The sequence below is a fragment of the Ambystoma mexicanum genome, chromosome 4q (genome assembly GCF_040938575.1).
Source record: "Ambystoma mexicanum isolate Mex_15411 chromosome 4q, UKY_AmexF1_1, whole genome shotgun sequence".
In the NCBI taxonomy this organism is placed as follows: Eukaryota; Metazoa; Chordata; class Amphibia; order Caudata; family Ambystomatidae; genus Ambystoma; species Ambystoma mexicanum.
In genome coordinates, this window is record NC_090928.1 from 890,121,905 (window position 1) to 890,136,347 (window position 14,443).

A 14,443-nucleotide genomic window follows, 5' to 3' on the forward strand; every position below is an offset into this window, starting at 1 on the left:
ACGCATTACGTTCTATAAAGCGGACACGCCCAGCGGCCCTGCGCGTCTCAACGCTACAGATTGCCGTGGCTAGACGTGTGCTGCCGTAGTTCGCTTGTGTTTCTCCTTTGATTCCTGGTTCCCGATTCCCCTAATTTCCTCCTCCTTCATTCCCCCTCCTTTTGTCCTCCTTGCATCCTGGATCTCTGTGCACTCGTCTTCCGTGTGCACTCTTTACTGTTTTCCTGGATTTCCTCGGACTTCCTGGACATCTGAACATTCCAAGGACTCAGAACGCTGAACGCACGCTGGAACCCGAGGACCTGCACTCAGGGTTATACAAGACCCGAACCCTACGAAAGAAAACTCCATCGAAGAACTCCCACAAACAACAAAGACAGGTGAGAAGGGGGGAAACCTGTGACAGATAATCAACTTTATATGATGTTCTAAACTGTTAAACATCTATGCAGAAACAAAATAAATAGTAACTAATAAAGAAGAGGATTCATTGGAATAAATTATGTTTGCTCCCAGTGGAGAGGCTAAAAAGATTTGGAATCGGGGACATTTCACTGCCACTATTGACCTACGAGGTTATCTCATTCCAACCCCTTAGACTAAAGGTTACGAAATTAGAAAAGACTTGCTTTAATATAACTTAGAAAATACGTTCTGCTCCTATGGCATTTTTCCCTCGCCTTTAACCTGTCTGCCTCCCTTTTAGCACTTAACCCATCATGGTCACTTCCCGAGCAGAACTGGCCGTACCGCCTGCCTGCACTTAAAAATGTCCAATGTTGGTTGTCCTTAATCTATGTATTTTTGATTTTTTTATTAATCTGTTTATTTATATTGCGCCGGTAGCTCGCAAGCTTCGGGGTGCAGAGACAAGGACACGATACAGATGAACATGGACCAGGACAAATGTGGATATACGGCACATCCAAGTGCTGGTTGCTAGCTACACACTGGTAAGAGGAGTCTGAGCTCAATATGTGGGGTTTAGTTGTTTGCAGAAGCGCATGTAGTTCGCCTCCAGTCTCAGGTTGATAGGGAGGTTGTTCCACAAGCCTGCAACCTGGATGGGGAATGATTTCCCAGAGCCTAGTATGTCCACTTATGTATTGTCCCTGGTGACTGTTCCATTTACTCCTCTCCACCACCTGGTCAGAACGTACCTCAAACTCACCCCACTGTAAGAAGCTCACTGCTTCCCGTCAAATCTGATTTATTATCTATTGTATGTTCTTTTGTGCTCAAAAGATAATTGCTCCTCCTGTATATAAATAATAAATAAAAATAAATCAGACTTTGAATACAGCTAGCCTTAGGAACATGGAGCTTAATGACAACGAATAAGAAAGTATTGGGGACAGGGCTTCTGAATACATTTCAGGCAATGCATGTACTTATGGCTTAGTCCTTCTTCAAAACATTTGACAACTAATTGGTCACTTTATTTTGAGTCAACTCCAGAAGTAGGGTCTTCTTGCAAATGATGAAATAACTTAAATAGGTAGGCAAATCTGGAAACCAACTATCTGGTTGGGTTTAAAATTCAGGAATGTTTGTAGGTTAAGCCTTACAGTTTTCTTTTGTGTATCTTACTGTGCAAAGTGTGAAGAATAGCAGGAAGGATATAATGACACAGCACACGTCCCAAACTGAATTGATTCTTAGCACAATACTATTGTTATCAATATTATGGTATTTATTGAGTGCAAACCTATCTTCGGGAAGCAAAGGAGTGGAGAGCTTTACAAATCGTAGGGGCAAGGACACTATGATAGAAGCAGAGATACACAGGAGCGGGAGTTTACAACGGGATGAGGGGTCGATTTTAGGAGTGATTTACAACTCAGTGCTACTCATTTCATTTGGAAGAGTGATAAGCCGAGTCCCCTCTGACCTATTCAAACCTGTGATCTGTGTGATTGGAAGCAGGTGTGCTAACACAATGAACTGTCTTATCAAAGAGTAATAGGAAACAAGACAATACTGATACAGCGCAACCTGTGGTGCAAAAGGTGTTTCTGAACTCATAGCCTTGTCTGAGAGCCGACGATTAATTTGCGGAGAAAGCCCCAAAATTCGCAGACACCTTTGTAGAAACGATCACAAACCTATCCATATGGCACAAGCATATGATCATTCACGGAGACTTTAACATATGTTTAGAAGATGAGAACCCCAACTCACAGAAAACATTAATCAAACAACTTGAGAACGTGAATCTCTGACAGATGGTGAAAGGAGCGACTCACACAGCAGGGCACAACCTGGACCATATCTTTGCCAATATAAATCTGATCACAACATCACCACCCATCCAAATACCATGGAGGGACAACCTCATCATCTCTTTCGTGATCCAAACACCATAAAACGCACACAAAAAAAAAGAATCCCCACCTATCTGGAAAAGAAACTGGAGACCATCAAGAGCAGCAGCTTAAAAGAGCGACTAGCAATCTCAAAGCCAGCGATCACATTACTGGACACAACAGACACAGACGGAAAAGGAAACCTAATCCAGCAATGGATTGCAAAAACAATAAATTAAATCTGCCCGGAAAAACGCCTCGTCCCCTCTAAAAAGAAAGCAGTAACAAAATGGTAGACACCCGGACCGAAAAGCAATGAAAAGGATCAACAGAAAACTAGAACAAGAATGGAGGAAAAACTCTAACCTGGACAAAAGAGTAAAATACCTACTACAAATCCAAGCATACAAATCTGAAATTCTCCAAGAAAAAAAGAAATACTTCAACGACCGGATTGCAAAAACAACCAACACTCACAAAGAACTGTTTAACATCATAAATGAGATGGGAAACCCTCAGCGATGCAACAAACCTCCAACACCATCCCAAAAGTTAAGCGATTATCTCACAGGACATTTCAAGAACAAAATCGCCAGCATTCACCAAGTGATATAAAGCAGACCAATTGACTAAACAACCCAGCAGCTACCACCAACCCTGGGACCAACAAACAAAATGCACTGCTTCCAACAGATGTCAAAAGAAAAACTACTACATTTGGTGAAAAACAGCAACATTGCAGGTTGCCCGATGGACCCCTGCCCTCCAGACATTTACATATCAATTCTCGCAGAAGACACACCATCGGAATATTACGTAACCTCTTCAACTAATCCCTCTCAAAAGGGAACGTACAGAGAGCTTTCATAACGGCCTACATCAAACCTCTTCTAATAGACACAATGGATGATGTGGAATACCTCTCTAACTATAGACTAATCTAAAATATCCCCTACCCGGCAAAAATACTAGAGACCTACGTCTACCAAGGACTACTCGAGCACATTGAAAATAACCAACTACTAGAACAGGGACAAGTAGGATCCAGACCCTTGAGAATGACTGAAGCAGCACTAGTCTTAACCTGGATGACCTAAAGATGAACGCCGACTCCAACACCAAATCAGCACTGATAATACTAGATCTCTCAGCTGCCTTTGACACCGTCAACCACAACATCCTGATAAAAAGACTGAAAGAAATAGGGCTCACCGACACAGCACTGCTCTGCATCAAGTCTTTCCTCGCAGAAAGGACAGACGATTTGACTAAAGCCTTTCAAATCCACATCACAGGATTCCTCCTGTGGATTACCACAAATCTCCTCACTATCCCTGCTTCTCTTCAACATCTACATGACACATCTAATCAACCTCATCAAAAGACATGGACTAACATGCTACAACTATGCTGATGATACACAAATCATCTTCAAATTCAGTGACATACAAGATGAGAGCGCACCCCTGAGAGAGTGTCTCAAGGAGCTCTACTAATGGATGAACATTATCAAACTCAAAATCAACCCAGACAAAACTGAAATCATGATTACACTGGCAGACAGAGGAAACAACCAACACATGCCATGGCTGACAGAACTGGTAAACTGTTACGCTCACCTGGTATCCACAGGGATGCCACTCAGCCCTGGTTGCTGGATTCACCCTGGACCCCTTCCCGATCCCGGATGGTGCCTTCGATGGAAGTTGGCCCTAAAAGCACAGGACTGGATTTAGGATCAGATTCAGTCTCCTCCCACCTGCCCAGGGTTCGACCCGATGGCCCTCTCCTCACCTTGTTGTAATATCTGGTGTGTTCTCCGTCCTGCCTTCTTTGCAGGGGTGCATAATTTTCTTTGGGCTTGAGCAACCAAGTTAACTTCACTGGTGCGAGCCCATTCAAGTGTCTTTTAAGGTAGGTAGGTCTGATTGCAACAGTCTTTATATGTCCTTGCCTTTCTTTCTTGTGATTAATGTCTTTTCTTATTCCCCCTTAGGTGAGCGGAGGTTCGGGAGTGCACAGCTGGGATCGGCCTCTTGCCGGAATGGAGGACGCAAGAGCGTACTACAATTTTGGTAGGTAATGCGCAAAGTGCGGCGCTGTTTTGTCTTTTATTGGCTAACCTGTACTCTTTCTTCCTTTTCAGGTCACAATGGTCTTTTCTGGCGTGCAAGGTGTTTTGGAATGATGCTGGCCGAGAAATTCCCAACCAGGTGAGATTCTCGTGATGACTGTGGCTAGCGCCGTACTTGACTTGTTTTAACGTTGTCTTGCTCTCTCTCTCTCTACAGGTTGCTTCGTTCCGGTGCGTTTGTGGTGTCCTGAAGCTGCTGATGACTGGATGGATGACTGTGAGCAGCAGAAGGATGGATGAACGACGAACAGAGGCGAGATTGAATTCACAGGTAAGTAGAGACTAATAATGATGTTCTTTGTCTCCTCTGCAGCCGGACCGTTGTTCAAGGATCACCGGTATCAGGTCACTGGACACAATGAGCGTTACACTGCTAGCTGCTGTAACTTGGGTGTGGTTTATATAGGCCTCTGTAAAGTAGTCCAGGCAAAGGAGTCTGGGCTACCACACACTAAAACACTGTACCTCCTCTCTTTAGCCTCGGTACAGAGTACTGGCACCCGGCCAAAATCAGAGCCGGTGAGCAGAGTTCAGAATGCCAACGGACTAGCAGTGCAGCATTGGGACCCATCGCCTCAGAGACAACATCACTGATGCAACTAGAAAGAGCAACAGAGGATGGGTAGGCACTACTAATCAACCGGAAAAAACTAAAGACCTGCCACAATCAAAAACGATTACTAACACTCAACCCTCTGCACACACCTCTCACATGCTGCTCTACAGACAACCAGAACTCCCTAGCACAGCAAACCCCTACTAATTCACAACACAGCAACAACAAAACCCAGCACACACAACCTTGCACATCACCACATGACGACCACCTCCTGAATCGCGCAGCCAGGCTCAGTGAACGTTCCATCCGAACTGAAGCTGCCAACAACAAGTCACAGCTCCCTTGCTCTTTATCCCACTCCTCCCGCTAACCTTTACCCCACCTCCTTATTTTCACAGAGCTGCCAGAGCACCGAGAGACCACGCAAATGGCACATGTGTGCGGTTTAAAAACCTTTAACATTAACTTTAACAAATAATGTATACGTGCAGTCAGGCTCTGTCCTGCGATTCTGATTCATCTCCACACATGGTGGAGATGGATCAGGGCTTGGCTGAATGTATGCGTTGAAAGGCCCTGGACACTACATCTGCTCGGGTTTCAGTGCCTTTTTTCCAATGCATGCGCTGAATTCATTGTGATCTCTGCCGAGCGAATATGTGCACAGCGGACATCTCAAATATCAGCCACTCTAACAAACACTGCAGCCATAACTGCACCACACTGCAGAGTGTGCTTTGTTTTTGCAGGTGTTCAATAAACAGGGAGAATTTGTTGAAATTAACTAACCACTGTAACAAAGATTGCATTCACCATTGCACCAGCAAATTGTGCTTGGTTTGTGCAGGTGTTCTTTAGACAGGACGAATTTAACCACTGTAGCAAAGATTGCAGTCTCCATTGCACCTGCAAATTATGCTTGGTTTTTGCAGGTGGTCAGTAGACAGGGAGAATGTGTTGAAATTAACTAACCACTGTAACAATGATTGCAGTCGCCACTGCACCAGCAAATTGTGCTTGGGTTTTGCAGGTGTTCAGTAGCCAGGGAGAATTTGTTGAAATTAATTTACTACTGTAACAAGCATTGCAGTCATCGCTGCACTGGCAAATAGCTCTTGGTTTTTGCAAGTGTTCAATATGCTGTGATAAATTTGTTGAAATTAACTAACTCCTGGGAGGGGGCGAAATAGGCATCTGTAGCTGCATGTGCATGCCGACCCGGGGTTTCCCCACCTTGGCACAAACGTTTCCCATGCTGTGAGGCATCAGAATGTGTGAACACAGAAGAAACCCACAAACACAGGTTTTGTGCTGGTTTCTCTCCACCTCCGCAGCCATCAGCATGAGGTTGTCAGTAATACTCATTTCATCCATACATTAGCTGGCACCTGCTAAGGTAGTAGAGAGAGTTAATTGCTTGCCTTGAATATGTGTGTGTAACCGGCTCTAACAAGTTGGAATACTGGCCAGATAGGCTCAACCTTTCATCTTTATGCGGTCGATAAAATGAGTACCAATACATTGGCAAATAATAACACCTATTATTACAGCATATAGAAGTGGGAGGAAGTTAGCATAAGAACGTGTTTAAAAGTATGATATATCTACTCATATTGGCTTTAGAAAGGTGAAAGTTTGACTCCTCCTGACCCACGTTTGAACCTGAAATCAATGTATTTTGCACAGGTGCCTGCAGCAGGTTTTCAAAACCACCAAACGATCGTACTAAGGTAATGCAACCTACACAGTGCATCGACCTTCCATTTTGACCTTTCCAGCTGTCTCGAAATTACTTTGCAGTGATAGCTGGCAGGTAGGTCTGTGGCGACTGAAGGGCGCCTCGATCATTTATCGAACCTCGGGCATAACATTTGAGGGCTCAACGGACTTGTTCTGGGGAAGTTCACCCTTTGGATACTCCAGCCCTGTATGAAGGCCCCTGGTAATTGACAGATGGAAGGTTGCCACAGTTTCCGGAGAGCTGTTCTTAGCTTGCTTGACCTGTATGTCATTACCAAATCCCCTGCGCCTAGATCTCAATGGCAGTGCAACAGGGCTGATGCCTTCAATCATCTCGCACCAGTTGAAGTGGTATTTAGGTTCCGCCTCTCTAACAATGGGGGCAGATTCTATGTTTTTACAGTCCAAGTGGGGCCCCGAGATCCCCCTGACACTGGCTGCCTACACTCTACACAGCGGCTTTAAACTGCCTTGCTGTAGCACCAACCCTACAGTGCCCTGTTTGAATTTCACCCTTATAATAAGTTCTGAGTTAAAAACGCAGTACCAATGCGACCCCCCCCCCCCCCCCGGCCCCCTGTACCAATACAAAGCTGCCCACTGGGTGACAATCAGTCCCTCTTTTAGGTGACTTTTTTAACATATTTATTTTTTTATTATACCTGAAAATGACAGAAATAACACATCCGGCATTATGGAGACAGATGGATTATTTTCTTCAATTACACTATAATTCACAAGAGTTTAAATCGCCCTTTCAAGGCCCCATGGTATTAAAGCGAACAGAAAAAGGTTTAGTGAACAAAGGCCCTGATGCCTCCGAAAGGAGTGATATCCTCAGACAAGATGTCACTTCACACAAAGGATCAACAGCAAGTCAGCGCGCACTGATATTTAAAAAGAAACATTCACACTTAGCCGCCACGCTTCAGTCTAAAGTGGATTTACGAGCAATCCAAACGAGAACCATAAAAAAAGAAAAAACGCCACCCTTTTGCTTTTAACTGCAACCACGGAGTTACAGAGCTGCTCATCACATTATTTCCACACTGGGACTAGAGACCTTCATGTCCACTCCATTACTTTCATGCAGTGGAGGAAATGACACCTTACAGAATTAGGACCCGGCACAGCATCCCTGGAGGCTGAGCTTCAGATCATTATTCCAGCTGACACAGTGCAGCTGTTGCTGAGTTTTTTTCCCCAGGAGCAACTTCGATTTTTTTCCCGCTTGCCACCAAAGTCTTTAACGGCAACAGGAAAGCACGCCTTGCTGAAGCCGTGATCTGACGTGAGCTGACAGGTGGGTTTCGGGGACTCTCTGGGGCATGGCCTCTCGGGAGGTTTTGCCACTCTAAACTCAATTACATCCAAGTTTTCTTCTCCAGAGCAAAATGCGGTCCCTTTTTGATAAAAACCTAGAAACTAAATAAGTTATGATGATGATATGGGCCTCACATTTAATATTCATTGAACTACATATGTTTGGAAATTGGATGCAGAGTCTCGTCCATTTTCATATTTATATCAACATGAAGTTTCAAAATGGATAGCTCACTTATTAACGCAGTCCTGCCGTTCGCTGGATGCGCGACATTCACTATGTACGGAATCGCCAGCAGACCGGCCTGCGGAGTCGCCGGGGCAAGAAATATTAAAAGCAATAGCTTTTTAATTTGATTCTGTTCATGCAAGGCTAGGTAGGACACACTGTCCTACTTCAACCACCTTAGAAGCCACGCAACAGATTGGACCTTGTTATTTGTATGGTAGTACTGTTAAAAACCTGTACTACATTAAATACCACCTAATTATGAGTTGGATAAATTCACCATGAGGTACATAGAGAATATTGCGAGGGGTAAATAGGTTTATTTACCCCATGCAGTACTTTCTAGGTACTACATTTTTTAAATTTGTTTAAATTAATGTAGGTGATACGCTGGTTTACAAAAAATCTTAAATACAGTGCTTAACACGACCAGGAACACTAGACATAACAAGAGAAAAGATGAACATTCTTTTAGAGATTAAAATTACTACATGAGTACTTTTAATAATGATACTTTTTACTGATTCCCAGAATCAAAGCACTGCAGTAACTGAAGCACTGCTTTTACTCTCTATGATTCGGTACCAGAACGGCTCAGAATTCATTCTGTATGTTTACAAATGTACTGAACATTTGAGTCTTCATTGGCTTAAGTTGCTGACACTCAACAAACAAATGCTGTAAAGTTTCAATTCAGAATGTTACAGATTCTGTATTGTATTCTTTTTTTTCTGCAAAGCCATGAAAGTATATGCATAGTACATGAACAGCAATGAAACATGCGCACCCTAACCGAGGTTACCATTAGAATGAACTTCTGCGGTTTGCCCTGGTTGAGTAAGGGCCTTTGTTCTTATGTCCCATGCCATTAAAGTATCTATTTTGTCTATGTATTTTTATAACTTTCCGCCATGCCCCTACAATCTCTGCAGTTTCAAACAGATCGAAACACATTTTTGAAAATGGACATCTTTTAATTCAACGTAGAAATAATCCTAAATATGTTCACATTTCCTGTTCTACTCAAATGACTTTTATGTAGTGTAAGGGTGCAGAGGTAAGACTCTGGGCCTCATTATAAGTTTGCTGGTCCGGAAACAAATGTGCCAGTAAGATCACCGGCACCCTTGATTCCAGATCGTCAAACTCCGAGTCTGCCTGCCGTGGCCGCTGCACCCGACATGTCTGACCCTGCCGGGCACAGGAGCCATGGAAGGCAGACCGATCACGGAATTACCGGCCACATTAGCAATGGTGCCGGTGCTTTCGTGTCCCCACTCCTATGGGACTCTATGAGAATGGGCACTTACATTTACCGGCGCCTGACTTCCCGGGCCGCCGGACTTGGAAACTCCCAGTGGCACCAGGAAGTGAGGCGCTGGTAACAGTTTACACGTCTGGCAGAAACCCGCAGGTAGCACCGGCAGGGCTACCGCCGGGCTTGTAATGAGGCCCTCTGACACAGAGTTGTCATTGTGGTTGGCAAAGATTTTATTTCAATGGTAAAATTAAAAGAAAACCCTATCTTATCCAAACTCTAAGAGGGGTTTCCCTGCATCAACCAAAATTACTAATGTCACAGTCAGGATGTCAAAGCAAGAGTTCACAGACCTATGTCAGAATCCGAGCTCTATCCCTCACACTCTGTCTTAAACTAAATAAAAAGCAGTAAGTCTTCCTAGTCCGGAGAAATGGCTCCCTTCCCCTGGACAAAAAGGCAGTTCTTGTTTTAGAAAGTTTCTTAAAGTTCATCCTCAAATATTGGGGGAATCTCTCCATTCCCCAGCCTTCACCAGGCTTCTGGAACAGTTTGTCAACTGCTGGGGGGTGGGGGGGGGCATCTCCCTTCCCCAGCCTTCCTTAGATTTGTAACACTGTACAACAATTGGTGGGGGAATGTCTCCTTTTCCCCAACCAGCCTTTCTCAGGCTTCCTCTAATGGTGGTAGGTCCCTGATCCTGGTTGACAAACCTGGTTCTCTTCTACCAGGCATTGCGACGAAGAAGAGGAGTCTGGGTGCTTCTCCAAACTCATGTGAGTCCCTGTCCCTGGTTGGTAGACCTGGTTCCCTTCTACCAGATGCTGTGTCGAAGATGAGGAGACTGGATGCTTTTCCAAACCGTGGAGGGTCCCTGACCCTGGTTGGCAGACCTGCTTCTTCTCTCCCAGGTCTCTTAGGCTCCAACACAGACTTGCTTTACTCGCCTGCCAAGCTCTGTGTTCATATGTATCACTTTCACAGTTCACTTCACAGTCTTCTGACTTCACATACTGTCAGGCTGCTGGTCCTGAGAATAATCCGGTAGAAAAACTGGAAGCATCGCTGTAGAGTTCTTCCTACCAATGTACCCCTTTGTATTTATAATCAAAACTACAAAGAGATCAATTAGCCGAAAGATGGAGATCACTGCATCCGTAGTTTGGCAGGTTCAGACACCGTTGTTAGCCTTGGGTTGGAAACTCCAATATTGATGACTGCCTAGTTCAAAACAAGGTAGTCTCCCAAGAACTATACAAGACCATGAATATCAGAACCAAACAAGAACATTGAACAGCAAGGAGCAAGAAGAAACGATGAGATGAAATGTAGCACACTTACTACTGGGGTCTATGGTGAGAATACTACTGAGGAACTCGTACACCATCCAACCTAACCCTAACACCTCGCCAACAAGAAGACGCCTATGCGGAAATAGTCTCTAGTCCAAGGTACTATCCCGACGAAACGAGGATGCCTAACGCCTTATGCACCAATGATCACAGTCTCTAGGCCAGGGGACGAGAATGGGATGGTGTAGGTTCGCTCTAGGCAGTAGTGGAGGCAAGCAAACACGGCCGCCCAATCAGCTGTAGCGGATCGGGAGCCGCTCCCCAGTTAATGGCGTGTGGCAGATGCAGATGATGTCCAAAAAGAGGAAGTAGGTCGTTGGACATTCTGGGGTTGGCAGCGGGTGAGCAATGCAGATAATGTGCGAAAAGAGGAGGCAGGTCGTTGAACAATCCGAGGTCAAGCAGCGTGTGGGCAATTCAGGTAAAATCTGAAAAGAGCAGGCAGGTCGTTGGACGGTCCGAATTCAGCAGCGTGTAATCAACAACAGATAAGACGCATCCACAATGCAGGTCAGAGGAACAGTCCAGAGTCGTGAGCCAGGGGGAGAGAAAACTAGGCAAAAGAGGGCAAAAAGGGGGTCAAGAACAAGAGCAAAGGTACAAACAAACTAGCCTTGAATCAGAATCAGAAGCAACGAGTGCGGCAACCCGAAAGGGATTATAGCGGGTGAGCACGGCCTCGCTTCTGCTTGACTCCTCCCCTGCGGAACACAATGGCGTTATGCTTGTGGCGGGGAATGCCACAATCGCCATGGCAACTAAACTGTATATGTCCTGAAGTGGGTGTGGATGTAACGGGAATCCGAACATGACGTGAGTTTTGCAAGGGTTCTGCCAGAGATACTGCCGGTTGACATAGAAGGCAAAGAGTGTTTCTGGCCGATCCTGATACATACAGACTTGGTTCACTCTCCTGCCAAGTACTGTCTGCATATGTATGGTTCTCACAGTTCTCTTTACATTCTCTTAATCTCACATACAGACTTGGTTTACTCTCCTGCCAAGTACTCTTTTCATATAACTTATTCTCACAGTTCTCTTAGCCTTTTGCCCTCTTAATTGACAGCCCTGGGTCGTCTTCCCTCCATGTACTGCCACAAGAAAGATTAGGTATGCTTGTTACGTGTTATGTCCTTTTTGGTAAGGATCCCAGACCCTATTATCTTTATTATACGTCTTTGCTTGTGCTTCCCTTAATGTCCCATAGGGGTTATCCTCTACTTCATACTCTTCCTGTGCTCTGACTTTAGGGTTCTTCGGATCCCTGGGGACCCCCAACTGTAGACTCACCCACCCAAATACCTTTAGGTTCTTGTCTGCAGCCCTCCAGTCAGTAGCATGCTTCCCTGTTCCTTTTTTGAGCTCGCTGGCTCTCTGGGGCTCTTCTCGGCTTGCCGCAGCGGCTCTGCCATTCCTGTCCCTGTGCGGCGTGGAACTCGTGGTTGGACCGCGTCGTCCTGCAGAGCCTCTTTGCCTGCACTCTTTCCAGCCGGCGTTCCTGTTCTCTGGTCATGTCCCTGTGACACTGTGCTTCTCGCCATTCCACATCTTGTTCTTCCCCAGCTGCCCCCTGCAGTGAGCGTTCACCACGCTCTCAGTTCCTCAGGGAGGATCTGACAGGCAGGCAAGTCCGTTGTCAGTTTTGATATCCACATTCAGTACTATCTGTTGTTGAAGACTAGACCGTTCAGGTAGGTTCTGTTGTGTGATCATCGAGGAACCGCACTTCTTCTTCGTCACAGTCCTTTGACTTCGATCTTCAAGGCAACTACCTTCATTCCACCTCATCTGAGTCTTTCTATTTCCTGAGTTCTACAGAAGTATGCTGGATAGCAGAGTAGGGATAGAGAGAGAAAGGGTGAAGGGGAGGTATAGGTGTTGGGCGGTTACCACGTTCCCCCAGAATAGTCGTTGGACTGCTCCCATAAGGGACTTCCCCTCTGATGAGAGCCACCCACTGAGTACCACCCCAAGGGGAACTTACATGTAGCGCCCTCACCTCCCTGGCCCCATGGGAAGGGGCTCCCCCTAAAGAAGCAGTGACTACATCCAGGATTTGTTACAGTAGTCATTTGCTAGACTGTTCCATGACTTCTGTCTATACTGTTGTTTCATTGCCAGTTTCAGTTCTAATATATCAGTGAATATAGTCATATCAATAGTATTGCTCGAGGCAGATCTCATAATGTATTAAGCAGGTTTCCAAACACATTTTTCATATTATAGAATTATTAATACATTCTCTCTTCACTGTTTCACTAAAAGTGGGTGTGTCTGTGGTCAGTATATTTACAGCAAAGTACAGATCCCTAGTTCCACCTGATGCTAATCCAGACATCCGACCCAGCTGTACTTGGATATATTCAATCAGAGTGCTGGCTGAAAATCCCAGGGGTCATCCATAGATGTTTGCATCTTATTTCCTCCACCATTCAAGATCTTCTTGTGCCCATATTTCTGATGAATTTAATATAGTGAAAGTTACTTACATTTTAATTTGCTCTATTAGGAGTTAGATGTAAAATCTTCAATACTTTTTGTTGAAAATCAAAAGTAGATGATTCGAAATCTGCATTACCTTGGATTGCATTTCGATTCCATGATTGGTTGATCACATGTTTTCATCTATTGTTAGTCCTATGTATTTATAGTCAGCGACTATTTGGATTTTGTTGTTCATTCAATCGCCCCAAAAAATATTTTTAATCTGTAATGGGAAAATCTAATGAGTTTTGATTATGTAATGACCATTTTCAATTCTTTTGTTACTGCAAACTCGTGTAATTTAACTATTAATCTTTGCAAGCCAATCTCGGCAGTATCTAAAAGGATGATGCAATCTGTAAAGAAATCCACTGGGTCAAACATCCACCCTTTTTTGGTGAAAAGACGCAGGGTGCATTTTAAAGTTCTGAAAGGTGAGCTATATATTAATTTTTAAAAAGGGTCAGGATACAACTCTTTTTGAGTCCTCAACGTGTACTCATTGGTGAAGAGAGGGCCCTCTTCCTAGCAGTCTCATCTGTTTAGAGTTTTGTTGGTGCAAACTAATAATCTGATATGGCCAACATGGATTAATTGGCCATCATTGAAGTTATTGCCATAGTTTCGATCCAGTTGACTTGATCGAAAGCAGCTGTAAAGTCTACAAATGCTACAAGTAAAATGTTTTGTTTTGCTATTATTGATTATTTAGCCAAAGAGTTAAAGCTTATGATATTGACCTGAATAGACTTGCCCATTCGATATCCTGTTTGGGCCATCAATAGAATACTGTGTGCATCAATCCTAATACTAATTGCTTGTAAAACAGTTTTAGCTAAATTTTAGATCATTAATCCAACACTGCAATTAATGAATCTTTTCTACTTCATTTCTTAAGGATTCGTATAATGATACTCCTTTCACCTAGGGAAGGTACCATGCCGGAATGGGTTATCGCTGCAGAAAGATGATACATAATTTCAGCTCTTGCATCGGGAGCAGCTTTTATTTCCACATTGCACACATTATCTGGGCCAGGAACCTGAGATAGATTTATT